This window comes from Parus major, linkage group LGE22 (genome assembly GCF_001522545.3).
Source record: "Parus major isolate Abel linkage group LGE22, Parus_major1.1, whole genome shotgun sequence".
Taxonomy (NCBI): Eukaryota; Metazoa; Chordata; class Aves; order Passeriformes; family Paridae; genus Parus; species Parus major.
The window spans coordinates 269209-276233 of record NC_031798.1 but is presented as its reverse complement, the minus strand read 5'-3'; the positions used below and the strand labels follow the sequence as shown (position 1 = coordinate 276233).

The following is a 7025-nucleotide window of genomic DNA, read 5'->3' as shown; positions in this document are numbered from 1 at the left end:
CCAGCATTTTCTGGTTGTTTTTTTTATAAATAATTTGCTTTTTGATGCTCCCATTAGGGCACAACACACGTGCACATCGCGTGGAGAACTGTGGGCACCCCAGGACAATAATTCTACTCCAAAAATTCCGTTTTTAAAGGTTAAAATTCCCATTCCAGGAGGAAATCCAGGGATTTTCCTCTCCGAGGAAACCTCCTTCCCCCCCCCAAAAAAAACAACAAATCCCGCGGCTACAGAGGGCTGGAGAGAGGGAACGGTGGGAAAACGGGACGGACTGACGGACAGACGGACAGACGGGACGGAAACATGGTGAGAGAGGGAATGGTGGGCCGATGGGACAGACAGACGGACAAACAGGACAGACTGATGGACAGACTGACGGATAAATGGGACAGAAACATGGTGAGAGAGGGACTGGTGGACAAATGGGACAGACAGACAGACAAACAGGACAGACTGATGGACAGACTGACAGATAAATGGGACAGAAACATGGTGAGAGAGGGACTGGTGGACAGATGGGACAGACAGACAAACAAACAGGACAGACTGACGGACAAACAGGACAGACTGACGGACAGACGGGACAGACTGATGGACAAACAGGACAGACTGATGGACAGACGGGACAGAAACATGGTGAGAGAGGGACTGGTGGACCGATGGGACAGACAGATGGACAAACAGGAGAGACAGATGGACAGACAGGACAGAAATGTGGTGGCAGAGAGACTGATGAATGAACAAGACAGACAGACAGACAAACGGGACAGAAACGTGGTGGGAGAGGGAGTGGTGGACAAATGGGACAGACAGACGGACAAACAGGACAGACTGATGGACAAATGCGACAGAAACATGGTGAGAGAGGGACTGGTGGACCGATGGGACAGACTGATGGACAAACAGGACAGGAATGTGGTGGCAGAGGGACTGAGGGACAAACAGGACAGACAGATGGACAGACGGGATAGAAATGTGGCGGCAGAGAGACTGATGGATGAACGGGACAGACTGGTGGACAAACGGGACGGACAGACGGGACAGACGGACAAACGGAACAAAAATGTGGTGGTAGAGGGACTGACAGACAAAGATGAGTGAGTGATGGATGAACGGGACAGACTGACGGACAAAGAGGACAGACAGACGGATGAACAGGGCAGAAATGTGGTGGCAGAGGGACTGATGGACGAACGGGACAGACAGACGGACAAACGGGACAGAAACGTGGTGAGAGAGGGACTGGTGGGCAAACGGGACAGACAGATGGACAAACGGGACAGACTGACGGACAAACAGGACAGACATACGGACAGACGGGACAGACAGACAGGACAGACAGGACAGACAGACAGGACAGACAGGACAGACAGGACAGACAGATGGACAGACAGGACAGACAGACGGACAGACAGGACACAAACGCCGTGTCAGAGCCCCCAGCCCCAGGCCAGCAGACTCGGGTCACCCAACACCTCCTGCTCCCCACTCCGGGAGCGTCGGAGGCGCGAGGGTCGTTCGTTAATTAACGAAGGAAGGTTCATTAAGGTCTGTGTGACCACGGGGTGCGGTTCTGCTGCTCCAGCTCCCCACATGGAGCACCGGGTCCATGGGTGAACACCCCAAACTCCCACCCAGAGGTGCTCAAGGAGTGAGGTTCATTTGTTAATTAAATTTGTTAATTAACGAAGGAAGGTTCATTAAGGTCTGTGTGACCATGGGGTGCGGTTCTGCTGCTCCAGCTCCCCACACGGAGCACCGGGAGCGTTGTGGCAGAACCAGGACCGTGGGTGAACACCCCAATTCCCACCCAGAGGGGGAAAAGAGGAGTGAGGTTCATTTGTTAATTAAATTTGTTAATTAACGAAGGAAGGTTCATTAAGGTCTGTGTGACCATGGGGTGTGGTTCTGATGCTCCAGCTCCCCACACGGAGCACCGGGAGCGTTGTGGCAGAACCAGGACCGTGGGTGAACACCCCAATTCCCACCCAGAGGGGGAAAAGAGGAGTGAGGTTCATTTGTTAATTAACGAAGGAAGGTTCATTAAGACCCGCGTGACCGCGGGGTGCGGTTCTGATGCTCCAGCTCCCCGCATGGAGCACCGGGTCCGTGTGTGAACACCCCAATTCCTACCCAGAGGGGGAAAAGAGCGATTTGTGCTGTGTTTATCCCGTTTTTATCCGCTCTGGGACGGGAGCAGCCGGACTCTCCCGGCTCCCCAAGCCCCGGCTGCCTCCCGCAGCCCAACCCCGGGGAATCCAGCAGGGCTCGGTGCCAGCACAGGCTTCCCCAGGAGAATCACTCCGAGGAAATTTGTCATTTCCATCCTCCTCAATGAAACCACGTACTGGAGCTCCTTTGGCTAAACGAGCCCATTGTAAATTATTTGCAAAGGAAATCAAAATCCAGATTGTGGTTCAGCATGGGGAGAGGGAGGTTCGTTAGCAGAACCACTAATGCATCCCCACCAAAAGCACTTTAAAGACAGCCCTGGACAGCTCTTAAATTGCAGCATCAAGAATTAATGACCTGATCACCTTGGCATGGACAAACCTTCTAAAAAGCCCCAAGTTTTGCAAAGTTGCCATTACAGAGCGCTCAGGGGACGCTCAATTCTAGGAATCAGCTCTTCCCCCTTCTCTAACACCACAAACTTTCCAGGACTTGCATCCCCTTCCTTTCTAAATCTCTTTTTGCTCTGGAGCAAGACAGCCATCCCACCAGGATCCTCACGGATCTCCCACACCTTTGGAACAAGGAAACCTCCAGCTGTGCTGGACATTCCGTGGGGACAAGGAGAGCTGGGAGAAGACAGGAATCTCCCAAATTCCCCGCTCAGTTTCACCGTGGCTCCGTTTCCCACAGGAGAAATCCCCAGGCAGGAATCCTGCGGCTTGTTCAAATCAACAAGCCAGGAGTGAAGGCATCATCCTCCCCCTGGAGGCACAGGGATGTGTTTGTGTGGCCTTGTGGGGCTGGAAGAACCCAAAACCCAGAGCCAGCCCCGCTCAGCCGGGGTGGGAGGGTGGGAACAGCCCCACTTTGGCATCCCATGGAACAGCCAGGTCCAGGGAGGGTGGGAACAGCCCCACTTTGGGAACANCAGCCAGGTCCAGGGAGGGTGGGAACAGCCCCACTTTGGGAACAGCCAGGTCCAGGGAGGGTGGGAACAGCCCCACTTTGGCATCCCATGGAACACCCAGGTCCAGGGAGGGTGGGAACAGCCCCACTTTGTCCCAGGGATCCCATGGAACACCCAGGTCCAGCAGCTCGGGCACGACTGACTCAGGAATTTGGCACTGCCTGCTGTAACATCACAGCATCCCAGAGGTTGAAAAAGGCCTCCAAGATCATCAGGTGTAACTTGTGAGCGATCACCCAGCCCAGAGTGACACGTCCAGGCATTCCCTGGACATTTCCAGGGCTCTCCAAACCTCCCTGGGCAGCCCCTTCTGACACCTGAGCACCCTTTCCATACAGAAACCCGAGCTTTGATCCCCCTGCCTACCAAACATGAACTCCCTGCTCACCTGCAATGTGACAGCTCCTTCTTTTCTCTCTGTGCTCAGCCCAGATTTCTCCTTTCAGACCACAAAAATTGTTGAATTATTCCTGCCTGTAAAGCAAATCATCCCTGGGCTTTTCAGCACAACCCTGACACCGATGAGGTGTCCTAATTCGTCTGCTCATCGATTGCCACTCTTCTGAGATCCACCATTCCCCTGTGTATCCTATAAAATCCAAAATAAATCTCCACTCAGTCTCATCAATAGAGAGAAAAGCCCAAAAGCCAAGAAGTGTTTGGCAATTTAAACCCCCTCTTAGTTTTTCCCTTCTGCTGCTGACATGTCAAAACTCCATTTCAAAATGGCTGCAAGCTCTTAAAACATTTTCTGGATCTGGGCCAAGAACATCCTTAAGAGCTTTTAAGATGTGATGGAGCAAAACTCAAAACTCAGAGGAAGGTGGGACCTGGAAAAAGGGATTTTGCAGTCAGTTCAAGAGATGGTTGTGTCTGGTTGGACTTCCCAAAGCCTCTGTTGCTTAGAGCTGTGGAAAAATTCCATTTTTCAAGGACCCACCAAAACCTTGGAAATAGGTTTTGTAAAAAAGAAGTTCCTCAAAGATAAATTCTCTAAATCAATGTGCAAAATGATGACTGTGCCCGAGAGAGCGACGGAACCGACGGAGGGGTGGCGAGAATCATCCCAGCTCCAGGAAAATTGAAACCATTCCTGCTTCCTGCAGGTTTTCCAGTGAGCAGCTCTGGAATGGCTGAGGAGTGAGGGGGAGTGGGCAGGAGATTTCAGAAGAAAACAGCTTTAGGAACAGCCTCAGAACATATGGAAGCACATTCCTGCAGCAGCGACACGATGACGGCCCTGACGCTCGGTGCCGAGCAGGGGAGAGCCACGACTTCCTCCTGCTGGAAAATGGATTTACAGGAAACCCTGGGGGCTGAAGAATTACAGACACCATCAGCCCTGACAGCAGCCCTGGGGAGAAGGGGTTTAGGTGCTGGACATGCCCCAGGAACCCCCCTGAGTCCCCTCAGCCCTGCTCAGGTGAGACCCCACCTGCAGAGCTGCCTCCAGCACAGGAGCTGCTGGACAGAATCCTGATTTTTAGGTTTTAATGAGCTCACAATCAGCCTGTGCGAGGAAATCCACTCTGCCTCCAGAAATAACCCTCCACCCTTCCCATCACGAGTGGGCTGCAGCTCTCGAGGAGATGGGAGCAGAGATTGCACACTTGGCATTCCCTGATCCCAGCTCTGCTCACGCTCAGCCAGCAGCTCCAGCACCTGGAGAGGACCAAGAACTGCCAGCAAATCCAACCTCCTCTCCTCACCCTCTCCACACTCACATCTCCTGCTCCTTGGAAGCCAACTGCAGAGATGGAGTGGGAGAAAAAACACCATTAAGCACTCAGGACCTGGAAAAGGCAGTGAGACTGCGGAAATAAGAATAAAAAGCTGGGTTTTTGAGATGGTTCCGACTCTTTCCTCTGTTTTGGCGACTTCACTGAGATGCAAACCCGGGAGTGGTGTGGTGACCTTGCAGAGTCACCAGCTCTCCCTGCAGACAGCACAGGAGAAGGTTCTGGAAGCACATTCCAGAGCCAGAGGTGCCTCCCGCAGCCGGGCCCTCGCATCCCTGCGATTTCCCTGGGCCAAGGTGACATTCCAGACCCACGGGGCCCGTTTCCAAAGCTGGCATGTGACTTGACAAAGCTGCAAGTCACTCCCTTGGCACAAAGGAGAGATCCTCAGGTGCTCCTCTGGCAGCCCCAGGTGACCTCGGACGTCCCAGCCCAGCCTCACACCTCACACGTGTGTGGACATCCTCCCTTTTCCCACTGAAATCCATCCACCCAAACTCATCCACGGCCTCAAGCCCCAGAATATCCAGGGATCTTCTGTGCCTCATCACTGGAGCCTTTGGAGAAGCAGGAGCACCAAACCCTGTGCTGTGGCACGGATGAAATTCCTGCTGAGAGAAATGGAAAGTGCCCAAGGAAAAGGGTCACAAACACCGTGGCCAGAGGAAAGAAAAGGGTGAGGAGCTGTTTAACAGCAGGGATGGGCTGGGCCACAAATGGATCAGAAGGAAAGAGAAGGTGGAAAAACACTAAAAATGGAAATTTTTAAATGATAAAGGTGTAGGGATGAAAGAGGAATGGAGGATTTAAGGCCATGAGGCTGCTCTGCTCCCATTGCTGGGGCTGCTCACACCAAGGAATTCTGTTTGAATTCTGTTTGCACATGTGAGCAAGGAAGTTCATGTGTCTGCCTTTTGGATCTATTAACTCAAATCTTTTCGGTTTCCATAATAAAAATGGGAAACTGCCTTGTGCTTCAGGCCAGGAACTGGAAGGCCATTACGAGTTGTAAAACAAGGAATCATGAAAGAATCCTTTGTGGTCCTTACAGAGAGACAAAAAGGAGCTAAAGCAGCTCCCAGACCTTCTACCTGTGAGCAAAGGGATTCCAGATCCTCCTCAGAGCCATGATTTACCCCTCACTTCCAGACAGGGAGGGGACAGAATGTCTCCAGAGCTGGGAACAACTTGAACTCCATCCTGGAGGTCTTCTCCAACCTCAGGGGTTCTGGGACTCCCGTTTAGCAAAATAAAAACTGAGCAGAGAAAAGAGCAGCACAAAACCTGGGCTACAGAGCCAGGACTTGTGACTCCCCTGTGCCACGGTTCTGTTTCCAGGTCACGCTGTTTCTCCTTTAAATATCAGTTTACAGGTGCTGGGAGCTTCAGCTGCTCTGTTCAAATTGCAGTTTCAGTTTCCTTAGACAAACCAAGATCACCGTGTCCTCCTGCAGTGTGGAAAAAGCAACCAGCTGATTTGTCCCCGTGCAAAAAGCAAAGACCTGTGATGCAAAACCTTCTGGAGAGGGAGGTGGGGGAAAAGAAAATCTTGGAAAACTTCCCGTGATTCAAGCAGATTCGCAATTCCTGATGATTCAGAGAAGAGCCTTTTTTAATGGCTTTAAAAAAAAAAAAATCAAGAATTCTTTGTGGAAAGTCAGCGAGTATTGGAAGCAGCAAGGAGCACCCAAGGTGTGGACACAAGAGGAAGGGAGCAGAGGGTGGAGGGTTTGTGGGGAGCCCCTGCCAGGTCAGCGGGGCTGGGGAGGGTTTGCCTCCCTTTCCAGAACCTTCCCCGCATCTCAGCCCACCAAGGATTCCGCAAGGAACGCAGGGCGCTTCCAGAGATGTGACAGATCCTTCAGAGAGGGGAATGCAGCTCATTTCTGCCTCTAAAAATGAAAGGTTTATTAATAGCGTCGTGTTGGGAGGCAAATGTGGAGCCGGATGCGGCAGGAGGGGTTCCCTGTGCCTGCTGCTCGTGGTGAGCTCTGCCCGCTGCCCCTCCAGCACTGCCAGCAGAAAATAAACATCAACCAGCCCAGCTCTGCCTCTGACACCAGCCCTGAGACTGCACGGACACAAAGAGCCTTCCAAACTCTCCCATGGGGTCACAGACCTTTCCCAAGGCCTCTGTGGTG

The 7025-nt window shown here is 52.4% G+C and overlaps 1 protein-coding gene across 1 annotated transcript in view; it reads right to left on the bottom strand.

Annotated features, from left to right (window-relative positions):
- Nucleotides 1-7025, bottom strand: part of SCN8A (sodium voltage-gated channel alpha subunit 8) — a 53969-nt gene that overhangs the window by 44220 nt on the left and 2724 nt on the right. The window lies entirely within an intron of this gene.